Source organism: Monodon monoceros, unplaced genomic scaffold (genome assembly GCF_005190385.1).
Source record: "Monodon monoceros isolate NGI ecotype Baffin Bay Population unplaced genomic scaffold, NGI_Narwhal_1 Super_Scaffold_15, whole genome shotgun sequence".
Lineage (NCBI taxonomy): Eukaryota > Metazoa > Chordata > Mammalia > Artiodactyla > Monodontidae > Monodon > Monodon monoceros.
Window position 1 is genome coordinate 11,232,359 of NW_021703771.1, and position 10,046 is coordinate 11,242,404.

At 40.0% G+C, this 10,046-nt stretch overlaps 1 protein-coding gene across 1 annotated transcript in view; it reads right to left on the bottom strand.

The window, feature by feature from the left end:
• FILIP1 (filamin A interacting protein 1) overlaps nt 1–9,813 on the bottom strand; it is a 191,288-nt gene extending 181,475 nt beyond the window's left edge. Inside the window, exon 1 of the mRNA XM_029223832.1 lies at nt 9,466–9,813. The gene's annotated coding sequence lies outside the window, so the exon portion shown is untranslated. The remainder of the gene's footprint in view (nt 1–9,465) is intronic.
• Nucleotides 9,814–10,046: the final 233 nt, after the last annotated feature.

The window sequence follows — 10,046 nt, forward strand, 5'->3', positions numbered from 1 at the left end:
GAGGTCATGAGAAGTTAGGGGGTAGTAAGAAAGTCCAGAGATGGGGAAATCCCAGGGAAAATGGTGAACACAGCCACACTCACAGGGTTAGGGGAAAAGTCAAGGTCTGAACGAGAGAGTAGAGTTTGTGGTTAGAATTTCCACATAAAGGTAAAAAGATATGTGCCCAAAAGTAAGACAGGAAATTTTATAACGGTCCACAAAAGAAAGACTGGATAAAAGAAACAAAGTCACTGGGGAAAATGGAATGCTTTGGAACAGTCTCTAAGAGAATGGATTGTCTCCAGTTGGCACACTTATTGGGAAAATAGAGAATGCAAGGACCCCATCTCCAGTCAAGCAGCAAACCAGCTAGTGGGATCTCAGAGCACCAAGGCCAGCTGCCACAAGACCCCTGATGCTGAAATAGGGAAGCAGCTGCCACTCAACACCTTACATTCTCAGAGTTGGCTCCAGAACAGCAAAGTGATTAAGAGATTAATAGCACAAGCTGAGGAGTCCAATTGCCTGCACTCAAATCACAGATCTGCCACCTGCTTGTTGGAGGGCCTTGGGCAGCTCCCTCAGCCTCCTTATCTGTACATGTAGAGTGTACGAGTATCTGCCTCACTTCTGCCTTGCTAGTGCCTAACACATAGAAAGCAGTCATTAAATATTGGCTACTTTGTTGTTTATTATGATCATGTGATAGAAAAGGTAATAGACTCAGCCTCAGAGGACACTGTAACTTCTACCAAGCGACCTCTCTTCCTTCATCCTGGTACCTTCTTTAAAATGAAGAGATTGGATTAGATAACTGGTTCTCAACCCTGGATGCACATTAAAATCACATAAAAGCTTCCAAAATAGATCAACACTTGGGCACGCACTCAGGCCAGCTTGAATCAGAACCTCTGGGGCATCGACTGGACATCTGCATTTTCAAAGCATCCCAGGTGACTCTGACACACAGGGAGTGTTGAGAACCGCAGACTAGATGACCTGATGGTCCCGAGTGAGCTCAGAGTCTAGAGGTTTCCACTCTCTTTGGTATGGGTGGCTCCAGGACCAAAGCTGTATGATCATGGACAGTGTGAGACTCAGAGCCCCCATTCCTGCTGGAAGTCAGACCAGCTGTGGCAATGCCAAGAGAACTAGGAGGTCTCACAGAATGTCTGAATTATCATGCGGTTTGGGTGCCAAGAGGAATTTAGAATAATTGAATGAGAAAAAAAATACTTCCAGAAGCCAACCAGTGAAGCCCTTTGTCTCCAAAGGATATAACACTAATTCTTTCCCTCCTTTGACACTGTTACACCTTTTTACATAAAGACAGGGAGGACAAAAGGGAAATTCTTTGTTTGTCGTAAGGAAGTCAGGAGAGATCATGTGAATGAAAAAGAGTGCCTTAATGAAATATAATACATCACGACCTTTATTTTGGATTAAATAGGTCTATGCCACAGAGCAAAGAGTGTATTTGCTTCAGGAAGGTGTTTAGCCTGTCAGGAAAGTAGCCTACAAGTCCTGTGTGCTGACCAGTAGTGAGCATGTAGGAGCGGGGCTGGGGTGTGCTACATAGTTGTGACAAGATGCTGTTTGTAATTCATAGAATAGAATTTCTCAGAAGGTAGAGGTTCTTTCTGTTATGTGTTTATTTCACGTGAAACATTCACCTTCTTGGGATATTAAATCCTACCACCTGGGATATTTGATACACAGGAAAAGTAGAGTATTTATGGCCACTGGCGTAAGAAAAAGCAAAGTGTTATCTGCTCCATCAAAATTGTATTAGAACTGCTCTCCTTTTACTTCAGATAGTACAAAAGTTAAGTGTCATGCAAGTAAATAGAAACTCAAAAATTCCAATTATATCCAGAGAGTCAGATTTTTGGCCTCATTGGAGATGACTCGGATTTGAATAAAGATAAAAGAATTAAATAGAATAATAATATATCTCACGCCATTGCTCCACTGTAGCAAACCACTGGCTGAAAAGTATCAGGTAATTTTCCTTAAACTACAGCCAGCTCTGTTTTTCAGAAGGAACAACATGCTGTTAGGCTGACAACTCACTCCCTAAACAAAGTCATTGGGAGTCAATAAGGCTCTTATACAGAATGAGACTTTCTGTCCCCTTCCTCGGTACCTCCCCCAACAACCTTACACACACCACCGAAGGCTTCTTCCAGCTTTATTGCTACCAACAGCTGGAATAAGTATGTTGCAGGACTCTCTCTTGAACCACTTAACAAACGGAATGCCCATGACCAAGGCAGAGATCTGCAGAGCATTTCTTTACAATAGGAGGGGGAGTTCTAACTTGTCAACAGGAGCAACAACAGACCAAAACCCCCAGTGGCATCAAGGGATCTGGCTACAAGGGCGCCCATAACAGATCATAAATCCAAACGCTCCACGTGTTCCTTCTCCAGAGAATCATCTCAGCAGCGTAGAAGCCGAGAACCACGCTGTGCCATCCACCACTGTGGAAGAAGAGCTTCTGTGTTCCAGGGCCCCAGGCCTAGCTCTTCCTGGGTCGCCCAGCTCCTCAGGCCATTACAGCTTCTGGCTCTACTTCAGGACCCTGGAGAAGAGCCCCATTGGCCTTTTGACCCCAGATCTCTTTGTTCTTTGCTCTTAGTGAATCTTTTCAGACTGCAGGGTCACATTCGACACCTTTCACCAAAACGTCTCACAGTCATCTAGGTAGAGGTCCTCCTTGAACAACTGCCTGCATTACAAGAAAGTGGTGAAAATATGGGCTAAATAAGATCAAATTTCCTGGGTTAGAATCTCAAATCTACCACTGAGCAAGTTACTTATCATCTATAAACCTCATTTTTCTAATCCATAAAACAAGAGATAAAAATAGTGCCTCATCGGGTTGTTATGAGAAGTAAATAAAATCATTCAAAGTGCCTGGCACAGAAAAATCTCCAGTATATGATATTACTGGCATCATGTATATATTCTAAATAATTATGCATAGCTCTATAATACATACATTAAGTAGATAATCTATATTATATGTAGCTGTTATTATCATTATATTATCTATTATATCACTATATAAGAATTGGGATTCGGATGTCCCAGTCATTAGTAGGAACACCTGGCACGCTGGGCAACGATCTATGGAATGAACAGAAGATGGAAGGTGGGGATTTGTCACCAAAGTTGAGGGGCCCCTGAGGAGTGAATTCTACCAAAGCAGCTGCCTTCCTTAAGGACCAAACAACAGGCTGTGACCAAAGCAGTTGGTCTGGCGGTGTCCAAACCAGAGGATGAGATCTATCAAGACAGCATGTGAAAGTTAAGCTTATGTGTAACGGCCCCTCCCTCGTCCAAATTCCAGGCTGCCCGTGAAGCATGCGTCACTCACTAAACAGTTAATGAAACACAAAGAGCCTTGAATATCTCAAGTGTCACATTTCAAGACTTATAGAATAATTAGGAAAAATCTGAGCTGGCAAAACTCTTCCTGGCTCGTGCTGGCAAGCAGACCATCTTTGTTTTCCATTAGTGTGTGTTGTCGTCACAGTAACTGCAAGGCTCCAAATACAGGCCCGGGGTGTCATTTCCTCATGTACTTAGGCTGCCACACTGAAATAGCATTATGAACTCAGCAATGCCTCTTCCTTTCCTGTGGTATCTCAGTCAAAGAAGCAGGCCCTAAAAGGAGTTACTTAAGACATAAGTATATTAAAGACATATAAAGAAAAATAAAGTCCATTTATCCCTATTACTGTATCGCCTATGACTCATGTGTGTGTCGGGGGGGACCTTATTTTTGCAAAGATCTTTTATATAAACAAGGCAAGTTGGCAGTAATTTGATTGTCTTGGTGATGTCAGCAGTCTACTGTTTTCAATCAAATTGCCTTTTGGCTTTAAATCTGTAGCAAATCATTTTTTAAAGAATGCATTTGGCCAACTCTGATATGCCCATTTCATGGCTTTCTTTCACCTTTTCCTTACAAAGATAAGCAGCAGATAATTCACTTCTTCAAAGTAACTTGGAAAGATTGAAAGATTGCAATTACAATTATTGAAAAAGCAAAAAAAAAAAAAAAAAAAAAAAGACTATTTTCAAGTGTAGACATATAAAGTCCTTGGCCAGTAAAGCAACAATTGTTTTCATCTATGTTTTGGTGAAGGAGGTAGGTGACAGCATTTAAGCAAAAAAGCAAAAACAGAAAAATCCCTGAACCTTAAGGGTTCAATGAAAGTCAGACCACTTGAGATAAGTTCTGCATTAGCTTTAAAAATTCTTTTTAAAATCTGTCTTTCACAGACCTCAGAAAACATAAATCACACAATATTATGCACATTGACACCATTTCCCAAAAAGGAAACACAACACCAACGTTCTTTTGACTTTTCAGTGCTGCTGTGGCTTAAGCAAAGCTCTCAGGGACTGGAGCGCTGGTTAATATCGTGTTTCTTCATCTCTTTCCTGGGAGTTTCTCAAGTTCTGCAATCAGCTGGTCAACAGCCAACTGGAGCTGCCCAATTCATGCTGGACTTTCCTTATTCTAAGTTCTTACACAACTTGCTGCCTATCCTTTGAAATTACACCGCCTCAGCTACTGCCATGGGGAAAGTCGTATTCTGCCTGCAGCCTTTTCTCTTCTCTGATTAGCTAAAGAGTAGGACTGACCATTTAAGGAAAAAAGAAGAACATAAGCCAATATGTTTTCCTGAGGTTCCCATATTTTTGCCCTAGAACCTTTATAATGTATTCTATAAAGCCAGGAAAATTCTTTTCTTTCCTTCCTTTCTTCTTTCTTTCTTTCTAAAACAAGGTCTTCATTAGAGAATGATCATTCCGAAATTCAGTTTGCCTTATCTTTTAGAAACTTATCCTTTCAATTGTGAAAAATAAAGCAAAATGGACAGGTCTAAACTGTGAGTACCCTGCATAAGCTAGTAGAAGTTACTAAGAAACTTCTCCACTTTTGAGTGCGTCATATATTTTTGTTAAGTTAAATATACAGAATAGTGAGCACCCCATAATATACTCATACATCTTTATGAGGTAACACTCTTTTTTTGCCTTGGAATATACTTTCTTGCCATGTTTAAGAGGAATGACTAGGATTAAGGGCAATGAGTAGCAAGAATTCACTTGTATTTGGTGAGGCTGAAGCTCGTGTGAGATGACCTTTTTTGGTCTTTTCATTTTTATCTGTTACTAGGCTAGTAAAACAAAACAAAACATCTAAGGGAAGAAATAAAGAATGATAAATTTAATAATATATCCCTCCTTGGAAGAGGAAGTCTCCCAGCGTAGTCGGCTATAAAAGAGATACCCAAGCACTACGTATAAACACACTTTATCTCCAAGTGCAAATATAGAAACCATGGAACGGTCTATGCTGTGGGTGATTTCTTGGCCTTTTTAGTAATAATTCTATAAGACAGCACACTGCTGAGTGATAACGGAGGGATTGAAACATAAATTCCATACTAAATTATTGGCTGGAGCTCAAACTATGTCTGCTTGGAGTACACAGCAGCAAAGTATGTCCCTGACAGGATTCCACATTTAAACAATACATTCTTCTGTCTTTCCTATGATCTAAGAACCTGATTTTACAAACCGTCTGTATCTAAGATTTTTGTGTGCAACAAAGATTAAACTAAACAGATAACTATATTTAAGGTGTACTAATAAAGCAAGAATAGCATAAAATTATTGAAAAGTCTATTGGGCAACTGTAAGTTTTATCAACTCGTTTAATCTTCAGAACAACTCTCTGAGGAAGCTAGTATTATTACCCTCATTTTAGAGATGAGGAAGCTGAGGCACAGAGAGTAACTTCCCCAGGGTCATAGTGAGCTGAAACCTGAATTCAGGCCGTCTGACTTGCCTATGCAATTAGCCTTTCCTGCCTCCTCCATCTGAATGACACATCCAGCTCAGATATAAGGACGCAAAACACATTTTATTAGCTTATCTTTCATTCTACTGCTACATATCTTTAAAATAATTAATGTATAAACAAATGTATGTTGCGGGCTTTCAGATATTATTTTTCTAATAAGCTGTTACCAGCCTTTTTTCTCTTAAACCTGTCTGCTGAAATAGATCTCAGCCTAAGCTCAGCCCTTCACTTCCCATGATGCTGCTGTTTTAAAACCCACATGTTAGAGAGGGGACAAATTAGTGAAGATGTCAATTAAACAAGCTCTGTAAAATCTTATTTCTTAGGGCAACTGTTTTGTGAAGAAATGCTCATCTTCCAAAACAGACAATTAGCATTAGTTGAGAATGAGTATTTTACCACAAAGTGTCACTTCTAAAGAATAAGTAAAAATTATAACCACTGGGAAATCATTGCTAAATGAATATGTTAAATATTTCATAAGTTTCTTTGAGAAAATCCCATAGTGATTCTTGGTGAACACCCATTTAAAAGAGTAATTTTAACCTCCTTGGCCGTCTTAAAATGTAAAGAGAATTCTTTTCTTTTGATGAACACGGAAAAAAATTAGTTCAGAATCATGATTCATGCTTTATCTCACACAGTAAGGCTACAGGTTTGAGGAGTGATTTAAAATAAAACTGAGAAATGGCTCTTTTTAAAATATTTACGGAAAAATAAAAAGGGATAATCATGATATTTAAATATTTTAATGTTCAAGGCCAGATTTTAATCCATGATGACCCACAAATGGAAGGAACCATGATTTAAATGTATAGTACCAAAGGTAACTATAAATAGAATCTGGTACCAGAAGATGATAAAAGTATACGAGTTATAGTATTTAGAGCTCTAGGTGTATACACAGGAGATGCATGTATAAATATATATATAGTCTTTATATATCCGCCTTCCTATTTCATTCCCACGAGGTACATCGTCTCCACAATCAAGTACACGAGCGTAGTCACAATTACTTGTAATTTTTCTGTACTCGGTAAAACTATGAAGACCTTCCTTGAGAAATTTTTGAGATAAAAAGCTATTAACCACACTTACAGTTGCTTGTCTTGATTTTATACTTACCTATACTTTCTCACATGCTCACCATTAGAAATCCAGAGCCAAAAATGTTCAAAGAACATCCACAAGGTACATGGGGCCGAACTGCTCCAGAGCCAAGGGATGCTTAGGACAATGCTTTGTACCTGGTCACCTTCATAAAACTGTTCTGAATTTAAAGAAGTAAACCCTGCTCCAAAGGACCCTAATTCTAACAGAGCACCAAACAGCCCAAACTAAGAAGGAATCACTTCTAAATGGTATGGTCTGGGAAATCATTGTGAAAGTGGAAGCCACTGATCTGGGTTTTAAACAGCGGACAAAGTCTCTACAGGAGAGAGGAGGAAAAGTGTTCCAGGCAGGAGGGAATGAAAGGGGCAGAGGTGGAGCATTGAAATATGCAGTATGTAGGTGTTTGGAGAAGGGCCCAAAATCTGAACTATCTGAAGCAGAGGGACACTTGTTGTTGAGTAGTGGGAGCTGAGACTGGAAAAGTTAAGTACATGCCAGATGATGGAAGGTTCTCAAAATACCCAGCCTAGGTGTTTGGCAGTGACTAGTTGCAAAAGATAAGCGAGGAGTAGGAGAGACAAGCATAAGAAAATTAACCCCAGGGTCATGGGCAAGGTGGTCTGGATGGCAACGAGGGGTGGAAGGGGAGCAGCGCTGTTATCATACAGACCAAGGATGAAGGGAACAGACCTTAGGGTGGTGGGAGAAACGGCAATGGGCTCTCTTATGGTCAAGGGTCAAAACAACACAGACGTGGGCTTGAGTGAACGAGAGAACACAACCTGCACCGCTGATTGTTCATAAACTGGAGGAAAGCACGTGCTCTAACCTGAGCTATTTTTGATTCTCAAGGGTAAACTTACAGTCATGAAGACAATGATACTCAGAAATCAATCCATCAGGAAACATGCTTTCACCCAGGGCCAAATGCTGTACTCAGTTATCCTCACACTGTTCCACTAACTCCAAAAGAAATTACATGCCTCCGAAATCTACGAATGGCAGATTTTGGCTTTACACAGACGTTTGTAAGCCAACAATGTGACCCTTCCTAAGATAAAAACAAGAAAAATGTAAAGCATTTAGTTCAGACTTTTTGAAACTCTTTAAAGACAAAGATACTTCATCTCCACTAAAGCACCAGAAGTTTCATTCTCTGATACCAAGTTTACCAGAGTGCATTTTGCACTGCCACATTCATTATACGTGATTAGCTGCATTTACTTTGTAAACTAATCACGCAATCAGAATCATGAAATATAATATGTACTGAAATGTATGTAGTATTTCATTTTTCTGAGCATATGATATATAAGCTTTAATTAGTTTTTCTTAAAATAGGAACATTTACTGAAAGAGTTGATACATTCTTGTCAACAATTTGTTCAAAACTGGTTTGGGGTAAATTACTTAAGTTGCCAAAATAGACTCGAATAATTTCTTTTAAAATGTGCATTTGTATCTTCTTTGAAATTACCCTTAGTTTAGAATATTTTTTCAAATTATCATGTTCACTTAGAGGAACAAACTTCTTACACAAATCCAACCCAACTACAGACACGAGTTACCAATACTAACCACGTCACCAATGTGCAGCCGTAAGTTGTGCCAGATTCTGTGTGATATTGATCACGCTAAGCAATTCTGATAAAACAGCATGGAAACTCATGGAAGGGGAGACAGTACAACAGACAAAAGGAGGATTTCCTTCACACTATGGTGAACACATTCATACACACATACGTGCAACTTAAGAAAGAATTTTTTCTAATACGTTCAATTTGAGTTTTAAAAATCAGAATCTGTCTCATCTATATACAAGCAATTACTCAATGTCTTTTTTAAAAAAACACACAAAATAGTATTCTCCTGAATACTATTCAACAACTGCAAAAGCAGTGATCTGAAACCAGGCATATCTTGTGCCTAGTGAGAAGCACTCGGGGTGACTGTCATGTAACGAGGTCAGAACCAGCACAAGGTGTACCAGTGTAATCAGAGAATCCGGCAAAGGAGAAGCCAGCCAGTCAAAAGCACAGCAACGCAAACACCACGCGGGACTTGCCTCTCATTTACCACACAAGCTGCTCAGCTAGTTTCATTACATGAAAGTTAGTTTGCTTCTAGAGAAAATACCCCTCCCATTGGTTAGCCATCCTCATTGTGAAAGGACTGTGAAGTTGTCCTTTGTCGTATTTCTGTTACCTGCCAGAAAATGATAACTTGGCAGACATATTTTGATCGCTATTAAAGCATCATTACAATCTTTGTGTTTAGAAAACAATCGGATAATTCTGAGAAAGAGATGACTTTCCGATTCTTTAAAAAGAATTCACAGTGATCGTCATAATTCCTAAATGTGTTATCACATAGTGGAACAGTGAGAATCAAAGGAAACAGACAACACAGAATCAGAGAGAGCTCTCTTCTTGTGGAAACAGAGATTTCTTAAGACAGTAGGTAGCTGTGTATTTTGGTCTTACCTGACTGGCAGCTCGTCTAACCAAAGGTACGTCCTTTATGGAGGTAGCTTATCCTTGGAAGAACCCAGTGGCTTGCCCCACAGCCCAAGAGAGACTGGAGTTCTGGAAAACTATCCAGCCCAAAAGAATACAGAGGAAAAAGCTTTTCCCACTTTCTTTCCTGGGACTAGCCAATAGCTGAAGTCATGCAGGAAACTGGGTAGAGAGAAGGGGAAAGCAGCTTCTTCTCCCTGAAATCCCGATCAGCAGAAATTGGAGGCTGTTGTATATCTCCCACCCAGACTTTTGTTTAAAAGTTTTTTCAACTGTTGCTAGGTGTTGGGTTCTGAGATTAGGTTTCTCGTCTTCTGCTCCCTTCACAGCACTGTCAGAGCAGTGACTTTGTTGAGAAGCTGAGCTCGCGTGTGCTATATTTAACCAGTGTTCTCAGCAAGTCAAGCCTGTCAACAGCTGAGAAGTTTGGAGCCGGCTCTGCTCAGCTCCTCGGCAGCTGGGTTATCAGTGGATACAGCTCTGCTCACGCTGTAAAAGACTGCGGGGAAACGGCAGACCCTTTTAAGGACTGCTGCTCATTACACAGA